This window comes from Sorex araneus, chromosome 1 (assembly GCF_027595985.1).
Source record: "Sorex araneus isolate mSorAra2 chromosome 1, mSorAra2.pri, whole genome shotgun sequence".
NCBI lineage: Eukaryota > Metazoa > Chordata > Mammalia > Eulipotyphla > Soricidae > Sorex > Sorex araneus.
Genome location: NC_073302.1, coordinates 380,939,588 through 380,961,982, shown reverse-complemented (window position 1 = coordinate 380,961,982; position 22,395 = coordinate 380,939,588).

Here is a 22,395-nt window from a genome sequence, read left to right as displayed (position 1 = left end):
TCCCTCGCTCCTTCACTCGCTCCTTTCCTCCTTCCCTCCCTCCTTCCTTCCCTTTTTCCTTCCATCCTTCCTTCTTCTTTCCGGCCTTTCTTCCTTCCATTTTCCTCCTTAGCTTTGTGTGAAGCAAAATAGTTTTTATAGAAAAAATATTACTTAGAAATGGGGTTGGTGCAGTAGTACAGAGGGTAGGCTGCTGCCTTTCGCATGAGGTCGATCCAGGTTCAATCCTTGGCAGCTCATATGATACCCTGGCCATGACCAGGAGTAATCCCTGAAGCAAAGTCAGGAGGAAGCCTTGAGCATTGCCAGATAGCCCCCCCCCCACCCCGGTAAAAAGTAAAGCTTGCCAAGGGGTGCGTGCACTCGAGGGCTCTCCGGGCGGCTCTGTCTCACCACCCGCGTTCAGTGCTCTGGAACTGCTGTGTATGGGCTGGATCGGGACGGCCGGTGGTTAAGGACAGACGAAGGAAGAACAAGGACCAAGCTGGTTGCTGATTAGTTACCGTTTATTCAATCTTCCATCTTTCTCATCTCCTGCACTCCCAGCTCCATCCTCTCTCTGGATCAACTGCTGCCCCTCTCCATCTCTCTCCTCCCTTTTCCTCTCTCGCCCTTGCCCCTAGATTACACACCACCCGGTAGCAAAATCAACATAATAAAGCCCTTTCTGAGGACTGTCAGGTTCAAAGGGAACACAACCTAGGGGCATTCCAAAGCCCTTCCTTACTGCCAGTAGGCAAAATACCTCTTAAGGGTTTTTTCTCCTCTCCCCATTCCAAACACTCATTAACATCTTAATACTAGTTATTTTTGTATGGACATAGCAAGAGATACATTGAGGTTTGCAAGGCAGCTCTCCTGACAACATCTTGCCACAGGCTCAGACCACAGCACTCAGGCCAGATTAATCATTCCTCACCCTAGCAGGGTTCGAATCTAGTTATCACTGTTTGGATCATGACAGCATTTGTCCATGATCAAGCTCTTAACTTATAGTTAAGCATTAGGCACTTTGGCCAGGCCCATCTCGATGCCAGGGTAGCACACAACTCACTGCTTGCCCTGGGTTCGTCTCGTCCCTCGTCAGGACCCTGCTTTGGGGGATGCTAGGAAGTAAGGGCAGCTGAGGCTTAGGTCTACATAACAGATGCCCAGGAGGAAAACATTATGTAGAGTTAAATGACTCCCAGGTTACAAAAGCATAGCATTTGCTAAGTCTTCCTGTGTCCATACCAAAAGGACATTGCTCTGAATAAACTATGCAAAGGACTCAAGGAGAAGAGAAAAACAATATTTCCAAGTCAACAGAACACTAAGAAAGAAGTTACAAATAAACACAGAGGAGTGGGAGCACTGTAACGGGAGTAAACCAATAAACCTAAACTACCTGAGGCTATGTTATCCTACACCCCCCCCACAAAAAAAAATCAAAGAAAAAAATTACTTAGAAAGTGTGAGGGGGAGAGAAAGAGAGGGAGTGTGTTTCAAGAGAGAACATGGGCCTCTCCAAAGTAGGAAAAGCCTCAGATTTGTTCAGTTCTGTATCCAAGAATAAGCAGGCACATGAAAACATCTGACATAAAATTTAACAAACATTTCACTGGAAAAGTTTGAGGTGGTACACTGTAGTTTTGTTATGTAAATTTTAATTATATAAATCATTTTATTATTCCATATATACAACTTTTATTATTTCATTTAAGTTTAAATATATAAACTATTATACCCATCCTTCATTACTGTAGCACTGTAACACTGTCATTCCATTGTTCATCAACTTGCTCGAGCGGTCACTAGTAACACCTCCATTGTGATACTTGTTGCTGTTTTTGGTATGTTGAATACACCACCAGTATCTTGCCAGGCTCTGATGTGCAGGCAGGATACTCGGTAGCTTGCTGGGCTCTCTGAGAGGGATGGGGAATCGAACCTGGTTTGGCTATGTGCAAGGCAAACGCCCTAACCGCTGTGCTATCACTCCAGTCCTACATGTAAAACAAAGCTCTTGGGTGAGGAGAGTGGTGCAGCGGAAGTGTGCTGGGTCCATAACCCAGAGGTCAATGGATTGAAACCATCCTCTGCTATCTGATCCTTCACTACTATTGCTGAATTTTGTATCATAATACAAATAGATTATTTATATTTTATATAAAATTTGGAAACTAAATGCACATTAATATATTAACATATTTATATTATAAATATATTACATTCTCATGATAAATTTATGTGACAAAATTTATTAAAATATTCCTTATATTCTGGTATATAAATTTGATACTTAGTATAATTATTATGTTTTACATGCTGAAGTATTTAGAATATGCATCTAATTGGGGGGCATACCCAGCAATGCTCAGGCCTTACATCTGGTGGGACTTGGAGGATCAAACGTGGTGCTGGGGATTGAATCCAAGTTACCAAATACAAGGCACTGCTCTACTCAATGTGCTATCATTCTAGCATTGTGTAATTTTAAATATATTTTTACAGGTATAAAATAGTTTTATTGCTCCTTCTTTTACTTTTTTTCAATCTATTTTGTAAGGGAACAATTTAATTTTTTTTATCTTCATAAGTTCATTTCCTTTATGTAAACTCACTAATAACTTTAAAATGATAATGAAAGAGCAATCAATAGGCAATCAACTTATTATTTTAATAAATAACAATAATATTAAAACAGCTTCCTTATTCCTACTTTCAAGACAATATTAAGCTACCATCTACTTCTTATAATGATAAGAAGTCATGTTTCTAGGTAGTTGAACAAGGTAGAACTGCAGATTATGGTTGTTATAATCAAATAAGTATGGATTTTATGCTTCTTTTCCCATCATTGTTAAAACACCCTTGGATCACAAATTGATTGTTCATGATTTAATCCAAACTGATCACCTTGCCCTCTATGATTTTGTAGCTAAGGAAACAAAGAAAAGGTACTCTGATTCTTGTATTATTGAAAATGATATTGATTTTTTTTGTAGTACAGGGCTGCCAAAGTCACTCAAGGTAATAGAAAATTTGAAGAAATTCTTACTCTAAAATCCTGCCAGAAGTGAGATTATAAATGAAGATGTCAGTCTTTATAGAGTCAAGAATGTTAATGTAACAAACCATATATGGAGGTAATTTAGTACGTGATAAATGAGCACATAGGAAGAATATGTTGGCAGGAAGAGTAGGGAAAAAGTTAGAGCAATATGCTAAAAAGAATGAAGGGATGATTGCTTTGGTAGATTTATTTATTTTTAATTTATTTTTATTTCTTAGTTATTTGAATGTAGAAAAAGGCACAACTATTGTTACAATTCTGGAATTAAAATTGATTAGATAACAAAGCTTCAATATAAAATCAATAAGTATAAAAAATGTCAATTGTTGTGAACATTATTTTATCTGACCACAGAATTGTTAAATCTGTGTCTAAGAACTTACTAAGGTGTTTGTTGCTGGTTGAGCTTCTGTGTTATTGCTTTTGTTTACTAAATTTAGTTGATTTCTATATTACTTCCCCACATAATTTGGTATGCTCCTACTGGAATTTCAGTATTGAGGAATGGGTAGGTGATTTAGAGACCTGAGAACCTATGGTCTGGACCAGTGAGTCAACATGGCAGTAGCTCTGGGAGTTGGGAGTATCTGCCTGGGCTTCCTGAAGTTTGGGGGTTTGGGAAGAGGCTATCAGCCCGACTCTGAAAACCACTTCACCAATATTATTGGCAGAGAACAACAAACCTGAATAATTTCAGGTACCTGGTATCCAGGCTGAGGACTCTGTTAATTTTTGGAGTCGGGGTTGATAGCCCCCGACCCTGTACTTTCAGAAGCCCTGACAGCCAGGCCCCCTTCCCAAAGCCACTGCCATGTGACTCACACAGCCTTGCTCTAATGGTCCCTGACTGAAGCTCTCAGGCAATGCACACCAAGCAGCTGAAAATCTATGGAATCATTAGTCCTCACAGCTGAAAACTCAGGGGCTTTGGTAGATTTATAGCAGTCTGGTGGAAACTATGTGCATGCTGAGTGTTTCATGACATTGAAATTGGGGTTGGAATCCACATTAAAAAAGGATAGGAAGAAAGAAAAGAATTAAGAACTTAGAATAGGAGAGGATTCAGACAGACATAATCAGGAAAAAAGGAACTAAGAAGTATAAATAGGACATGTGTTCATGTATTAATTCTGATTACTCTGTAATAATCAATATATTGGTGCTAAATATAATGGCTCTTACTAAATGGAGTTATTTTAATGGCCAATTTAATGTTCATTTTTTTCAAAAATACAAACATAATTCTTTAACCAGGAATATATTACTAAGCCAAAAACTCTGTAATTTTAGAAGATGTTACTTACTTTTAGAAATTTACTTCATGTTATGTAACATAAAACTTTTAAAGTTATAATTAAACTATATCAAGAATACATAGACATATTTTATCTGTAATAAAGTAGCTGTCTTCCCCAGGGCCCCTTGGAGGGGATGGGCTCCAGCTTTCCTCCCCACCCCGAGCAGAGCTCCCGGTGGCCAAAGACCACCGAAACCTAGCTACAGCCATGCTCAAGGGCCCCTCTCCACACCTTTGGACAGGCCTCACTAATGAAGGTACCGCAGAGGAACCCAGGTGTGTGTAATCCCATCAACGGCCAACATCCAGAGACTTAAAAGCAAGCTCCCAGAAGTGTGTGGCTGCAAAGTCTACTTCTCCCTCTGGGAGAAACTGGCAAGCTTCTGAGAGTTTCCTACCCACATGGGACAGCCTTGCAAGCTTTCCACGGTGTATTCATATGCTAAAGCCAGTAACAAGCTGGATCTCATTCCCCTGACCTTGAAAGAGCCTCCAGTGCAACATCACTGGGAGGGCTGAGTTGAGAGAGACTTCTAAGATCTCAGGGAAAGGACGAATTGAGAGGTTACTGAGCCTGCTTGAGAAATCCATGATTAACGGGATTTCGTGATTGTGATCTTGAAGGTAGCACTATAGCACTGTAGCACTGTCATCCTGTTCATCAATTTGCTCGAGCAGGCACCAGTAACATCTCCATTGTGAGATTTGTTGTTACTGTTTTTGGCCTATAGAATACTCCATGGGTAGCTTGCCAGGATGTGTTGTGCAGGAGGGATACTCTCAGTAGCTTGCTGGGCTCTCTGAGAAGGAAGGAGGAATTGAACTCGGGTTTACCACGTGCAAGGGAAATTCCCTCCCTGCTGTACTATCACTCCAGTACAACTGTAATAAAGTAAAATTTACAAAAATGTCTTCTGAACACATTCCAATAAACTCTATTGACATCTTGGTGATAACTACTAGAACTACAACATTGTTTAATTGTATCACCTGTATCATCTGTTACCCCATTGCTCAAAGATTTGCTTGAGCAATCTTTGTAACATTTTGTAACCAGTAACATCTCTTTTTGACTCTGTCAAGTACTAATTTAGCCCAATGGCATCTGCTCTCTCCAGGAACACGAAGAGCATTAAACGCTTTGTTCAGGGTCTTGATGAAGAAGTCTGACCATATTGTAGGTGGGCTCCCAGGCATTCTTTTGATGTCCCATGGAATTCAGTCAGTAGCAGCTCTAGTCCAGAGGTAGTCTCCAAATCACATTACATAAATCCAGCCCATCTGATTTTCAACATCATGGCAAACAAGGCAGCATCCCTAATTCTTGATCATTGCAGAGGTTGGAACTCTGGATTCCTTCTTTCACTTGAGTGAAACATGATACTCCAAGCATAGGTCTTTTAATTCCTCTTTGGGATACCTGAATTGAGATCTCATCCTGTTTTTGGAGGGCCCAGGTCTCTGAGGTTAGTGCTGGAGGAACAGTGGAGTCGAAAAGATGTGCCCGGATCCAGAGTTTCTTCGTCATCTTAACAACTTCTTTGATGCTCTTGAAGGCATTCCAAGCTGCTTTCTTCCTCTTGTGCAGTTCCGGTGCCAAGTCACTCATCACGTTAAGTTCTTGACCCAGGTACACATACTGTTGCATTCAGAGATTTTGTTTCATTCAGAGCAAATAGAAGGTCAGTAACTAGTCCTAGTCCGTTTCTCATGAACATTGTCTTCATGACATTCAGCTGTAGTATGACCTTTCCACACTCACGGTGGAAGTCGGCCAGCATTTGTGCTGCTTAGCTAATTTTTGGTGTTTTAGAAGGATGTCATCAGTGAAGTGGAGGTGGTGTAGTTACCGACTGTCTATCTTCACTCCCATTCCTTCCCATTCCAGTCATCGCATGGCATTCTCAAGTATGGCACTGAAGAGTTCTGTGAAATGGTGTCGCTCTGCCAAACCCCTCTCTTTATGTCAATGATCACTTCTTGTAGAATGGTGAGATCCTGGTGGTGAATCTGTAATATAGCTCACAGAGGATCCTGATGTAATGAGTATGATCGCCCTGTTTGGCTAGGGCTTCGATGACCACTTCAGTCTCAATAGAACCAAAGGTCTTCTTCAAATCGATGAATGTTAGACAGAGCAGCATCTTGAACTCTCGCAAAACCTCGATGAGCTTGGTCGACATGTGGATATGATCTGTCTTGCTGAATTCTTCTAGGAACCTGGCTTGCTCGCATGGTTGTCCTTCATCTAGTGTTCTGCCAATCTTATTCAGGATGACTCGAGTGAACAACTTTTAGACCACACACAACAGGCAGATCGGTCATAGTTGCCAATGTCGTGGATGTCTCCCTTCATGTACAACAGAACGGTCCTGCTGGCTTTCCATTGGGATGGACCTGGTGCTATACACTCCTTTACCAACAAAATGACATGTCAGATTTCGAAAGGTAGTACACTGTGAATAACATATCCATCCTGTGGAATTTGGTATGTGAGCAGGTGGATGTGGCTAAGAGATCAGAGTAGAAGTCATGGATAACCTTCTCCATTTCCCTTCTGGAAGATGTAATAGATCCATCAGGACATTGTAGGGCAGTCATCTTAGTCTTAGTCAGGAGCAAGTGACTCTCTGAGAGAAACCTACCAAAAGAAAATAAGATGAAGTGTAATGACAAATTACTATTAGATTTAAAAGGAGCAGACCATCTATTTTAACACAAACAGAGCTAAAATTAATACTATTAAATGAATATAGGAAATAGCAGAAAAGTTTGTACCAGTTATCATTGTCACTGTATCACTGTCATCCCCGTTGCTCATTGATTTGCTCGAGCAGGCACCATTAATGTCTCCATTGTAAGACTTGTTAGTGTTTTTGGCATATTGAATACGCTATGGGTAGCTTGCCAGGCTCTGCCTTGGGGGTGGGATACTCTCAGTAGCTTGCCGGGCTCTCTGAGAGGGACGGAAGAATCGAACCCAGGTCGATCACATGCAAGGTAAATGCCCTACCCACTGTGCTATCACTCCAGCCCTGTATCAGTTATGTCTATGTATAAAATGGTAGCATGATTTATATACGTAAGCAGATATACTTTTAAAACTTCAGATAAAACTGCACTAAATTTACCACCATTTCTATTTGGCTCCAAACATATAGATGGAATATATTATTTTGTTTTGAAAAAAGGTTTTCATATTTTGCTAGTGATTGAAACAAATGTGATTGCTTTGTGTGGTACAAATTAAGTTTATTATTTTCATAAAATAAAGTGGGTACATCTTAGGTTTAAAAATATTGGTCTAGAGAGGTGGATAGTGGGCGAGGTATGTCACCTTGTATGTAAAAGAACCAGACTTAATCTCCAGCACTGTGTATGGTCTCACACATCCTCCTAGGAATGATCTCTGAGCACAAAGTAGGGAGTAATTCTTTATAACAGCCAGATGTAGCTTGAAACCAAAATAACTAAATAAATGCAAGTTATAGGTTATCATGAAAAACACAAATTAAAGTATTAGTGTGAAACTACTGCACATTTTTCAGAATGGCCAAAATTCAGACTCCTGACAACATTGATAATGGTGAAAATGTGTTACTCAAGAACTTTTATTGACTGTTGTCCAAGGAGTCTCTTGATTTATTTAGTTTTTTGATTTTTCATAGTTTAGTAATAATCCTCCTTTATATATTTTGTACAATTTTGTCATCAAATTAAACTTTTTGTGGTTAAAAATAATGGATCTCTTTTGCTTTCACTTTTAAATTTATTCATTCCTAGGTTAATTTCAGACATACAATATTTCAATACTAATGCCTTTATTAGTGTCCATTTCTCTTCACCAAAGTCTGCTCTAACTGAAATATATTATAAAATGTTTTGCAAACCAAGTTTCAACAACAGAATGTATGAAACGTTGAATTCTTCTAATTTACAAGAGTTAGATAAGTCATATGTTACAGTTCCTTAGATAAAATGCTGGAGTTTTATACCTAAATACAAAAAAAGAATTTTGTCTAATCACAATGTGTTTCATAGAATATTTCTGAATATCAGAAAAGGTATGTGCTTAAATATGTATTCTTTTATAAATTATTTTATGGAGCACTAAGGAATATTTTATAAACACACCAAACACATATACACACATACACACACACACACACACAAACACACTCGTATCCCTACAGTTCAGGGCTTGCTCCCATCAGATTTGGGGACCATACGTGTTTCCCAAGATCAACCTGGGTCTACTGTGTGCAAGGCAAATGTCCTACCCACTATACTGTTGCTCTGTCACAAAAATAGCAATATGTTGACTTTTTTACCTAAAATTGTGTGTATGATAAATATAACAAATTTCTGTTCTCTCCTTCAGGACTTACTACTTTTTTCCCTTATTCATCCTTTAGCTTTGCTTCTTGTCTTCTACACATATGCAGTTGAATATAAATTTATTTGCTTTTGATTGTGAATATTTTTAATTTAAAGGTGATAGTAGTGGGATTAAAACACATAACAGATGCTTTTAGTCATTTTTAGAACTCAAACGATCAAATATTTAATTAAGTCAATGCTCCTCAGACACTGTGTCTTGCTAACCACCTATTCTACCTGAGCTGCTCTTGGATACAGTCATGCAGTGGAATTAGCTGAAGGCTTTTCTCTTTCCTATGTTATGAGGAGGATTATTCCTAAGCTTAAGGACAAAAAAGAATGAGTTATAAAGAAGTAAATGTCCTACCTACATATCAATAACTTTTACTCTTAAATGTGAATTATACCTAGAAGCAAATGTATCTCTATGACATATGGGTGAAGGCAGTGTTCAAAGGAAGATATGTACATTTTATTTCAAAGATCATGAATTACAACAAAATATAGATGGAAGGAAAAATAACATATTATAAAATCATTGTAGCATTGCAGTGAATTTTAAGAACAGACCAGGTTTTTCTAAAGGACCTTATATTTAATGCAGAAAAGCCATATTTACTTTCAAACTACTTTAAAAAATATTTTATTGTGAGAAATTTATTACAATTCTGGGTCATAAGCACTATTTTTTATCCCCCAAATGATTTTATCCCAGTTTATTGTACATTTAATACCGAGGTTTTAAAGCATAATATGTCATCCTGTTTTCTTTAGTGCAAAAAGGTTTGGTATTGTTCAGATAAAACAATATCTTTGTATTATTTCCAAGTATTCTAAAATATTTTGAACATATATACACTACCAATAGAGACATAGTAGAGAAATTAATGCATTAATAAAGTGATAAATCATATTATATTTCAAATAACTGTTATATGATACCATATTTCAAAGGCTATATATGAGTCTTACTGGCATTGTTTAAATGCTAGATTAAAGTTTTAATAAAATGATAATATTTTAAATTATTATTAATTCAACAAAATAATTTTTTAAATTTTTTGTTGATTTGGTATGTAGGAACAAAAACCTTGCAGAATTGTAATTTTAATGAAATTATGTGTTAGAACAATTCCTTTGTGAAGGAATGTAGAATCAAGCCCTGTCTCTTTATTCATCTCCATCCTGAATCAGATGTAGAGTTCTCAGACAATGTTATAACAAATTTACTTAACCAATTCTTTCCTATCACAATTTTACAGTCTTCCCCACTACTTCATATACCATATACCATTTACTCGTTGTTTTTTTTTTATTCATGTTGCTATTTAACATTATTCTTCTTCAGTGTTGAAAACGGCATGATGCCTTCTCATCTCGGTCAATCCAATCACGTCGTACTTGATCTTCTGCACTTGCACCATCAGGTCTTCAATGGAAGTTTCCAATGCCAGCATGCGAGAGTTGAAAGTGCAGTTATTTTAGTCCTTTGTTTTGGCAGCCTAGTTCAACCCTGAGATTTTATCATCCTCTCCTTACTTGTCCTTCCCAACGCTGCCATATTGGGGGCTCTTTCAGGGTCAGGGGAATGAGCTCCATTATTGTTACTGTTTTTAGCATATCAAATATGCCATGAGTAGCTTTCCAGGTTCTGCCGTGCAGTCGGGATACCCACGTTTGCTTGTCAGGCTCTCCAAGAGGGACGGAGGATTTTAGAGTGGGCTCTAATCACCCTTACAGGTGTTCCCAGTATACTGAATGCAAGCTTTTGGTCAACAGGCATGTCTGCATGCTGACAAACATGCACCTGCCTGTGTCTCTGGGCAGCACCTGTTGGTTCATTCTTCAATGGTTGGCACATTTGCCACCCCCTGCCACAATGAGGTGGTGAACCACCAAGAGATTTTCAACACTGGAGAAGAACTGTTCCTCGGAACATGCAATAGTAGAAGTGACAGTGGTGTCAGTGTCCTCAACACAAACTTGGCCATGAGCATCGATTCGTTTGAATGCCTAAGAACCGGAATCAGATGCTTACATTTGAATAGATGTGGCTCATTACTGGTAGTTTCTAATTTCATTGTCTATGCACCAACATTCAGCTATGACAAAGAAGAAATTGAGAAGTTCTACATGGAGCTGGAGAAGTTCTATAAAGAAGACCACACCTTCTACAAGGTCATTGTTGGTGACTTTAATGTCAAGATAGGACCGAGAAGGTTGTCCAAAGAACTCCATATTGGAACCTCCGGCCTAGAATAGAATGAACAGGGTGAGAGATTGTTTGAGTTCATCGTGTCGACCAAAACGATCCATGGCAACTCGCAGTTCTGAAAGGCTGAATCTAAACATTGAATATGGGAGTCTCCTGGTGGACATTTCCACAATGAAATTGACCACATCACATCAGTAGTTTTGACTGACCAATGTTGCTGTTGTCCCAAAATCCAAACAGGATCAGACCATCATCCCCTTCACCCAAATTTCTACTTCACAGAGCAGGGAGAAAGGGCTGCAAAGTTTAAGAAGAGAATTTGCAGAATGACCACCTGCTGGGAGCTCTTTGGCACTATTGCAGCAATATGGGAAGATGCTGTAGTTGATAACATGGATGAGGAATATGATCAACTGGTTCAGCACCTTCATGACTGTGCAAGGAATGCCGAGAGTGAGAAAGCCACAAAAAGATGCCTGTCTTCGAAACTCTTGAGCTCATTCGCCAACATAGTTTGGTGCAAACCTCAGGCAATCACTAGCTAATGTCTGAGCTTGCAAAGCTCTGCAGGGAAGCTATAAAGGAAGACCTCAAAGAGAGAAGAGTAGCAGCGTTGGCCAATGTGGCAGAAGACTGGAAAAGTATTCGCAACAATCACCTATCCTTCACCAACTACAAGACCAAAATGATTGCCCTCTGATGTCCTGATATATCTATTACATCTTCCAGACTAGCAATGGAGAAGGTTAGAGAAGGTTATTGAGAAGATCCTTCTTCTAGGATCTCTTCAATAGATATATTCACCTGCCCATATACCAAATGACATTTCGCAGGATGGATATGTCATTCCCAGCATACTACCTTCCAAAATCTGACACGCCATTTCATCATTAAAGAGGCGTACAGCACCCGGTCCAGACAAGGTCAGGCTGGAACACCTGAAGAATCTGCTACCAGTACTCATCAATACACTGGCTCAGCATTTCACACACTACGTAACTGAATACAAAGATCCATCCCAGTGGAAACAAGTAAGACCATTCTGTTTTACAAGAAGGGAGACATCCACAAAATCAGCAACTATCTGATGTTGTCTGTCATCTACAAGTTGTTCACTCAAGTCATCCTGAATAGAATTGGCATAAGACTAGATGAAGGACAACCATGCGAGCAAGCCAGTTCCAAAAAGGATTCAACAGGACTGATTATATCCACATGGTGACCAAGCTCATTGAAGTTTTGCAAGAGTTCAAGATGGTGCTATATCTAACATTTATTGATTTAAAGAAGGCCTTTTATTCTGTTGAGACTGAAGCGGTTGTCTAAGCCCTAGCCAAACAGGGCATTCTAACTCAGTACATCAGGATCCTTTGTGATCTGTATTATGAATTCACCACCAAGATCTCACCATTCTATAAAGAACTGATCACTGACGTACAGAGAGGTTTCGGCAGGCTGATACCATCATACCGAAACTCTTCAGTGCCTCCCTTGGAATGAGAAGGAATGGGAGTGAAAATAGACGGTTGGAAACTACACCACATCCACTTTGCTGATGACTTCATTCTAATAACACCAAAGACACAAATGCTGGCCAACTTCGACTGTGATTGTGGAAATGTCGGACTGCAGCTGAATCTCATGAAGACAATGAGAAGACAAGAAGAATCAGAAGTGCTATGCTTGGAGTATCACATTTCACTCAAGTGAGAAAAGGAATCTGGAGTTCTGACTTCCATAGACAATCGAGGATCAGGGATACTGCTTCATCTGACATGTCGTTGAAAACCAGATGGGCCGATCACATAATGTAATTTGGAGATGACCTCTGGACTGGAGCCATTACTGACTGGATTCCACTGGATGTTAAAAGAACGTCTGGCCACCCACCCATGAGACGGTTAGACTTCGTCATCAGACCCTGAACAAATGGTTAGATCCTTTTCATGTTCCTGAAGCGAACAGATGCCATTGGGCTACAGTGGCACGTGACAGGGACAAATGGAGACTTTACTAGTGCCCGCTTAAGCAAATCCATGAGCAACAGGATGATAAGTGATACAAGTGATAAATGATATAACATTATTTTTTTAATTCAAAATATGTATCATGGCAAGAATGAAAGATTGCTTGCAGAATCCTTAAACACATAGATCTTTAAAAAAAAATAGAATAAGAACTCAGTTTGCAAATTCTGTCTTCCTAGTATGGTGATACAATCTCAAACTCTTATGTAGTGAGTGCATAGGTCAAATGCTTAGAGCTGACTGCAGAAGTCACAGAGAACTTTCTTAGTTCTCAGATCAAAGGCTTAGTTTTATCATACTAAAAGGTAGCTTCATAATTTCTTACTTTTTGTCTTTATTTCTGGTCTCTGATGACATCAATCTGAGAGCTCCAATGATCAGTACATTTTAAGCTTTTTATAGTAGGATGAGAAGGAGATACTTCCTAGAACCAACCTCTCTGTCTTCTGAGCAGTTTAACAACGTGGAAAGAACTAAGCTAAACTGAAAAACTCAAACAAATGTTATAGACTTCTGTATAAAAAAAATCATTACAAAATAAAATGACTGAAGCATTCAATTCTTAGAGATTCTATATTATCTTCAGAAATCTAAAAGCAAATTCTAATTTTTTCATCTCTGAGACAGTAAATACTAAGAAAAAGTTTCCCTAAATTTGCATATCTTGTATTAAACTTAAGGTTTCCTTAATAGTTTTCTTCATCTTAGATTATCAATTTTAGAGAGTTTTAGATAAATAGTGTGGTGTTTACAAGCTATATTTCTATGAAGATGTACTTCAAATCTTTTTCAGCATTTATTAAGCATGTAAATTGACAGAGATTGTATATTCAGAAAATTTTACTGTTCATTTCATTCTAAATCAAAGAATAACATTTTTGATAGAGCTTCACTTTAAGTTCTAAAACTTATCCCATGACTCTAAACTCCTATAAATAAGATTAATCTGAATTTTTTTAAATTCTTTACAAAACTTTTGATAATTCTTATGAGAGTTTTTTCAATCATGGAATTTACTTCTTTGAATTTTTACATTCTTTTCTTTCTGATACAATGGAGAAAAAAAGAATTTTTGTTGACATTTTTGTTGACATAGGGCTATATTAACAATGTAAGGATATTCACCCAATACTCATCTGATAAGGGGTTGGTATCAAAGGTATACAAGGCACTGGTTGACCTCTATAAGAAGAAAACATCCAACCCCATCACAAAATTGGGTGAAGAAATGAACAGAAACTTTCTCAAGGAAGAAATATGAATGGCCAAAAGGCATATGAAAAAATGCTCTTCATCACTAATCATCTGGGAGATGCAGATCAAAACAACTATGAGATACCACCTCATACCACAGAGACTGGCTCACATCTAAAAGAATAAAAGCAACCGCTGTTGGCATGGATGTGGGGAGAAAGGAACACTCATACACTGCTGGTGGGAATGCTAACTGGTTCAGCTCTTTTGGAAAACAATAGATCACTTCTCAAAAATTTAGAAATTGAGCTCCCATTTGATCCAGCAATACCACTTCTGGGAATATATCCTGGAGAGGCAAAAATGTACAGTTGAAAATGACACCTGTACCTGTATGTTCATCGAAGCACTGTTTAAAATAGCCAGAATCTGGAAAAAACCTGAATGCCTGAGAACATATGACTGGTTAAAGAATGTTTGGTACATCTACACAATGGAATACTATGCAGCTATCAGAAAGGATGAAGTCATGAACTTTGCATATAAGTGGATCAACATGGAAAGTATCATGCTAAGTGAAGTCAGAAAGAGACAGAAAGAAAGAGACAGACACAGAAAAATTGCACTCATTTGCAGAATATAAAACAACAGAATGAGAGACTAACACCCAAGAATAGTAGCAATAAGTACTAGGAGTCCTGCTTTATGGCTTGGAAGCTGACCTCACATGCTGGGGGAGAGGGCAGCTCAGACAGAGAAGGGAAAACCAACTAAAGTTTAGTGGAGGATCCACTCAGGATGGGAGAGGCGGGTTGAAAGCAGACTATAGATTAAACACGATAGCCACCCAGTATTTCCATTCAAACCATAACATCCAAAAGGAGTGAGAGAACAATAAGGAATTCCCTGTCAGGGGGGGAGGGGTGGGGGGGAGATAGCATGAGGGGGGTGAGGGACCCTGGGGCCATCAATGGTGGAGAATGGGCACTGGTGGAGAGATTGGTACTCGAGTATTGTATAACTGTAACACAGGCACGAAACTCTGTAACTGCACCCTTACGGTGACTCATTAATAAAAAAAAATAAATTAAATTTTTTTAAAAAGGAAGCTTAAAAGTTGAAAAATTTAAAAGTTTAAAAAAAATCCATGGTTCAAGATCCAAATGATTTTCTCGTGTTCTTTGAAAAGTCGATCTTCAATACTTTTTGTGGAGCAGGAGGGGTTACACTTGGGGTTGCTCAGCGGTTTTTTTCTGGCTCTGCTCCCAGGGATCACTCCTGGTGTGCTTGGGAGCCATATGGGATACAGGTGATTGAATCTGGGTCAGTAGTATGCAAGGCAAATGCCCTACTGGCTGTACTATTACTCTGCTCCACATCTTCAACTATTTAATAATTGTTTATATCTCTGATCTTCATTGTCTCAGAGAAACCCACATTTCTATGGAAATCTTTAAGCCTAAATAGGTGACATATAGAAGGTGACTCATTAAGAATTAGTTGGCACTAGATAGATGAAAAATGAATGAACAGGCTGCTAGCCATTTCAGAAAGGATTCTGTTTGCAAACATAGATTTTAAGCAACTGTATCAACTATTATTTAAACACAGATTTGCAGAGCAAAAGTGAGGAAGATGGTATAAATTTAAAAAATGTTATTTTATTCAAAATAATACATAGGAACAATTGGTGACATTTTAGGCAGGAGATGAACCACTTATATAGTTCTAGGTACTTCCCTGATAATTGTTATTCTTCCCATTCTCTTTCAGAATAATTAGCAAGTTTATAATTAATATATAGATTTCTTTAAAACTAATGTTTTCTGAAAGTTTTAAAAGTTTACAAGCTGAATTTGTGTGTGTGTGTGTGTGTGTGTGTGTGTGTGTGTGTCTGGTGGAGAGAGGTGAGGGGGATCTTCCAAGTGGTACTCAGGAGACACCCGGGACCCCTCTCACTTATTCAGGGCCTACTGGACTGGCAATAGGATGTGTGGGCCCAAGGATATGATATTGCTCAGGCACTGCGGTGTGCAGGCTGATTTTCTAATGGTGCAAATTCCTAAATCAGAATAAATGTTTGAGAGGATTTAGAGCAGCATTTCTTATCTGGGGGTCAATTTGAGATGGTTTTGAATAACATTTCTTAGTGTGGGACTTCAAGATATTTCAAGGGAACTATAACTTAATAAGGGGGCCCCTTCCAGAAGGCTAAAGTACCAACCAGTTGCAGGAGGTACAATAAGAAAACAAGGGCAGAGAAGGGTCGAGACTAGAAAACTGTTCAGAAGCACTGCTACACCGAAACGTTATTACAAAATTACTGATTTAAAGCAGCTAGATGACTGCACTAAAAATGAACTACATCAGAGGTGAAATAGGTGGCCAGAGAGATAGTCCAGAGAGTAGGGCTCTAGAAATAAGTACCAGGAGGTTGTCACCATGGCTTGGAGGCTGTTCTCTCATTCTGGGCAACTCAGAGAAGGGAACAGCAAGTAAAATGTGGTTGTTGGTCATGTGGGGGAAAGATGATGCGGGCCGAATATAGACTAGAGACTGAACACAATGGCCACTCAACACCTTTATTGCAAACCACAACACCTAATCAGAGAGAGAGAACAAAAGGGAATACCCTGCCATAGTGGCAGTGTGGGGTGGGGGGAGACGGGACTGGGAAGGGGGGGTGGGATGTTGGGTTTACTGGTGGTGGAGAATGGGCACTGGTGAAGGGATGGGTTATCAAACTTTGTAAGGGAGAAACATGAGCACAAAAATGTATAAATCTGTAACTGTACCCTCACGTTGACTCACTAATTAAAAATAAACTATAAAAAAAAATAATAAAAAAAAAAGAATGCCGGCCTGTTTGAGTTTAATCCATAACAATCCATGTGGTCCCAAAGCACCGCTAGAAGTAATTCCTGAGTCAGAGTCAGACTAAGCCCTGAGCATGTCAGGATGTGACCCCCAAACAAAATAAAAGCAACCCCCTCCCCCTGTGCTCACCCTTGTGGTCAGACTTAGTCTCACACCTATATAACAGATATGAATAGACTCCTTAATATAACTAATTTTATTGGATCTTAAATATGAAAGCCCATTTAATATTTTGATTACTTCAAAGTTAACTGTAAAATATCAGGAGAAGTAAAAAGTGGAGATAATTGGGTTGAAAATGTTTGCTTCTTGTGTCCATTGTATTGGAATAATTTCTGCATTTGATCGGTTGATAATAATAAGACTGTGATAATTATAGTTTGAATTAGTAGAAAATGTCCCAAATATGGTAGTGAAAGAGAGAAAAAACCTTCTATTCTTCTGAATACTTTCCTAAAACCCCTATAATAAAAGATATCAGCAAAGAATATAAAGCTTATTATCATGTACACCATATGTACAAGTGTGAGCTGTCTATAGACAAAAATAATTTGTCCATTCTAACATGCTTTAAATTACAGAATTTCATTACATTTTAATTGAGAAAGGGGACATGAATATATGACGCTCAGTGGTTAGGAAAAATCAGTGGGTTCTTACATGTGTATGTAGGAGGCGTGATAGTTTATGATAAATGTTGTGTTGACTTCTGAATGTGGTATTGAATTCTGAGATAAAGAGCCCATCTTCTCTGGCAAATTCAACTTTCTGGAAGGCACTTGGACAGTTCAGGTATCTTTTTTTTTTTTCCAAAGGGATAAAGTGCTTTCTGAGAAAGTCCCTGTATTTGTGCCTGAGGTCTCAAATAAAAATAAATCAGCATATTTTGGTGTGGGATAACTTTATGTTTTAGGAAAGCAAAATATGAGGAGTTACCCTTCAGTAACTTGCACTACTGGTTTCTGAATATAAGGGGCAAAGTGTTTTCAATAAGTTTTGATATATCAGTACACTTAAAACTTTTAAATTTGGGGCTGGAGCAATAGCACAGCGGGTAGGGCGTTTGTTTGCCTTGCACTTGGCTGGCCCAGGGTCGATTCCCAGCATCTCATATGGTCCTCCAAGCATCACCAGGAGTAATTCCTGAGTGCAGAGCCAGGAGTAACCCCTGTCCATCGCTGGGTGTGACCCAAAAAGCAAAAAAAAATTTAAAAAACCATTTAAATTTAACACTAAATAGAACTATATGGTGAGCATATAATCAAATATATAAAAGTTAAAACATTTTGGGACTGGAGTGATAGCACAGCAGGTAGAACATTTGCCTTGCATGCGGCCAACCCGGGTCCGAGTCCCAGCATCCCATATGGTTCCCTTAGCACCGCCAGGAGTAATTCCTGAGTGCAGAGCCAGGAGTAACCCCTGAGCATCACCGGGTGTGACCCAAAAAGGAAAAAAAAAGGTTAAAACATTTTGTAGAATTATTAAGTAAAATTACAAGTTAAATAAATCTAAACTACAAGGGAAAAATAATATAATTTTCAATTCAATTTGAATAGTAAAAGAACCCCCAAAAAAGTCACAAAAATATCAAAGTGGATATAATGAATAATATGTTTCCTAATAACTGAGTTATAAGAAAAAACATTCAATTCATAAAAGCAGTCATAGACTAGTTGAAAACAATAAACTTTACTGAAACATCAGTTTCAGCTAGCATGGGGTATTTTATAAAACAGTTGTGTGATCTGCACACAAACAACTCTTATGAGAAAAAAAAATCCCATAAATTTGGTGTGTGTATTTCAAAACCTAACTCAGTTTTAAAAAAAGAGAGAACATAAAATATAACATCTTATAGTGAATTTGTGTAGAAATCACAATAGTTCTATATATTATGTTATTGAAATTAGGATTGTTGTATCACTGTCATTCTGCTGTTTGTCGATTTACTCAAGCGGGCATCAGTAAGGTCTCTATTCCTTCAAGCCCTGAGATTTTAGTAGCATCTCCTTACTCGTCTTTCCCAACAATTGAAGGCATTTTCAGGATCAGGGAAATGAGACCTATCATTACTGTTTTTGGCATATTGAATACGCCAAATTATCAGGGACACTGTCTTGTTAGCCAAGGCATCAAAAATCAGATGGGCTGGACACATAATGCCATGCAGAGATGACTGCTGGACTAGAGGTGTTACTGATTGGATTCCATGGGACATCAAAAGACCATGTAGCTGCCCACTTAAGAGGTGGTCAGACTTCTTTGTCAAAACCCTGAACAAATGGTTTGAGGCTCTTTGTGTTCCTGGAGCGAGCAGATACCAATGGGATGCACTAGCATGTGACTGGGACGAATGAAGAAGTTACTAGAGCCCACTTGAGCCAATTGAAGATCAACATGATGACAAGTTATGCAAGTGATACTCTTGCTAGAACTTCCAACTTAGTATTGAACAGTAGTGATGAGGGTAGACAGTCTTGTGTTGTTCCTAATCTGAGAGAGAAAGCTTTTGGTATTTCTCTATTAGTAAGATATCGGCCATGGCTTTGTTCTATAGGGCTTTTATCAAGTTGAGGTACACTCCTTCTATATGTATTTGTCAAGGGTTTTATCACAAACAAATGTTGAACCTTGTCAAATGCTTTTGTGCATCTATGAAGATTAGCCTATAATTGTCTTCCTTTTATTTTGATTAATAATTTTAATCTTCTTTTATTGATCCGAGTAGACTGAACAATCCCTGCCTCCCTTGAATAAATTCTACTGTTTTTTTACATGCTTCTTTTGATATATTTTTGAATCCATTTGCTGGCATCTTTGTTAAAAATTATTTTCATTTATGATTATTAACACAAAAATTAACCTGCACTATAATAGGGGTAAAGTAGTCTGCATTATATCATATCCAGAGTATACAGTATTAAGAAGACATTTTGATCTTGAAATTAGGAGACCTTCTTTTTTTTTTTTTTTTTGCTTTTTGTATCACAACCGGCAATGCACAGGGGTTACTTCTGGCTTTGCACTCAATAATTACTCCTGGTGGTGCTTGGGGCAGGGGGTGCATATGGGATGCTTGAAATCAAACAGGGGTCGGCCACATGCAAGGCAAATGCCCTACCCACTGTACTATTGCTTTAGCCCTGGATAACTTTTTAAAAACTTTTACTCTGACTTTTTACTTTCCCATTTTTCCCAGTTTTTAATTAAGGTACTGTGATTCACAATACTGTTAATAATAGTTTCAAGCATACAGTGTTCAAAACCCACACCTTTCACCTGCAGAAATATAATGTTCCAACAGCAATTCTTTCACTACCAGTGTCAGCATCCCTCTATCAGTACCTCAAGGTTGCATACTTCATGATCTGATTTCAACCCTTTGGCCAACTCAATTCTGTAGGCCAAGTTTCAGGCTCTGTACCATTGGGAATTTGTTATCCTCTCACTGTGTTTATTTTTAGATAACATATAGGTGAAATTACTCTGTATTTGTCCCTTTCCCACTAACTATTTCACTCAACCTAGTACCCTCTATGTTCATGCAAGTAGCAGTATTTTATCTTATAGCTGTGCAGTACTCCATTGCTTATCTATCACAGTTTCTTTATGCATTCATTATTGAGCTCTTGCATTGTTTCCAAATCTTGGCAACTGTCAACAATGCTGCACTGAACTAAAGAGTGCAAAAATATTTTTAGCACATACATAAAGATATATTTTTCAGTTCTTGGGTATCAAAAAGTGAAATTACTGGGTCATGTAGAATCTCAATTATTTTGGGGGGAAGTCTTCATACTTTTTTCCATAGAGATGATATTCCACCCAATAATGGAAGAGGATCCCTTTTCCACAGTTTGTTTATATAATTTTTAATACATGCCAACTTTACTGGTGTGAGGTGATCTCATTGTCATGTTCTTGGATTTCCCCAATGAAGGAAAAGACTTTGTTATATATACATATATAGATATTTGTATGTGTGTGTATTTTTGTGCTCATGTGTGTGTGTGTGTGTATATAAGACACTTTTTCTTATATCCTTTGACATCAGTATGTCTTCTATGAGGAAATGTCTGTTTTTGTACTCTTACCATTTTTTATTTTTTTTAATGAGGTACTGTGATTTACAGTTATTTATGATTGAGTTGCAGGCATAAAATGTCCCAACACCAATCTTTTTCACCAGTGTCCACTTCCTTTCTCCAGTGTCCCCAGTTTCCCTCCTACCTCCCATCATTCTTCAATAGCAGGCTCATTATTTTTAAGTCACTGTGGTTTACAATACTCTTACTGATCTTGTTTCATGCCTATAATTTATCAGATGTGTTGTTTTTATTTTGGGGGGTATTGTTAAATTTTGAAAATAATTTAGAGATTTTAGATAAGAGTTTTCTGTTAGATTTCAATTTTGTAGATCAACTACTAGAAATATAAAATAACGTACATTGCTTACATTTTATTTCTATTAAAATATTTTTAGTCATTTATTTTGCTATAATGAAAAAGGAAACAATTTTGAGGAGCATGAGAATTTTGGGGAGGGGGATCTGCTATTCATATCAAACCCAGGGCTTCATACATGCAAGCCAAATGCTCCTCCATGATGTTGTATCCCTGATACAAAAGCATGGAATTTAGACATTTATTCATAAACAGTTACATAAATTATGTTCTGACCTTCAAGGTAGAGTCAGTGTCTTTCTCTTTTGTTCCCCATGCTTAGAATGTTATTAAAATGCCTATTACATTTTATTGCATTCATTTTCTCATGCACCTGTCTATATAAATTTTACTATAAACAAATGAGGACAAAAATTCCCTTTTACTATATTTAAATTTCAAGCACATTTCCTAACAAATTTGTGGACTGTAATCCCATGTGTGAATCATGAATGAAATATGTATACTATAATAAATGATTGCATACTCAGTGTCTAGGACTTTGTTACCAGGACATAATAGAATGACCTAGTGTGCAAATTCAGAACATGGATCACTGATAGCTGTCCTACATTGACTGAAACTTGTTGACACCCCTGATGTTATTTATGCTAGCCAAGCTCAAGCAATTCTATAGCCTCTTTTTGTTAGAAAGGTTCTTTTAACAGAAGAGAATAACTGTTGACATAATCGTTATTACTTGCTTGTAGTATCCTAGACTCACATAACATAGCCAGGCACTTCTATCACTGCTTCAGTAATCACATATCCTCCTACTGGAAACAGACACTACAGATAAAGACAGAAGTTGGTTTTGTAATCCACACTGTTCTCATTTCTTTATAATCACAGACAAAAACAGCAGAGTAAAGGAATGTTCCTTAGAGTGAAAAAACTGGCTTGG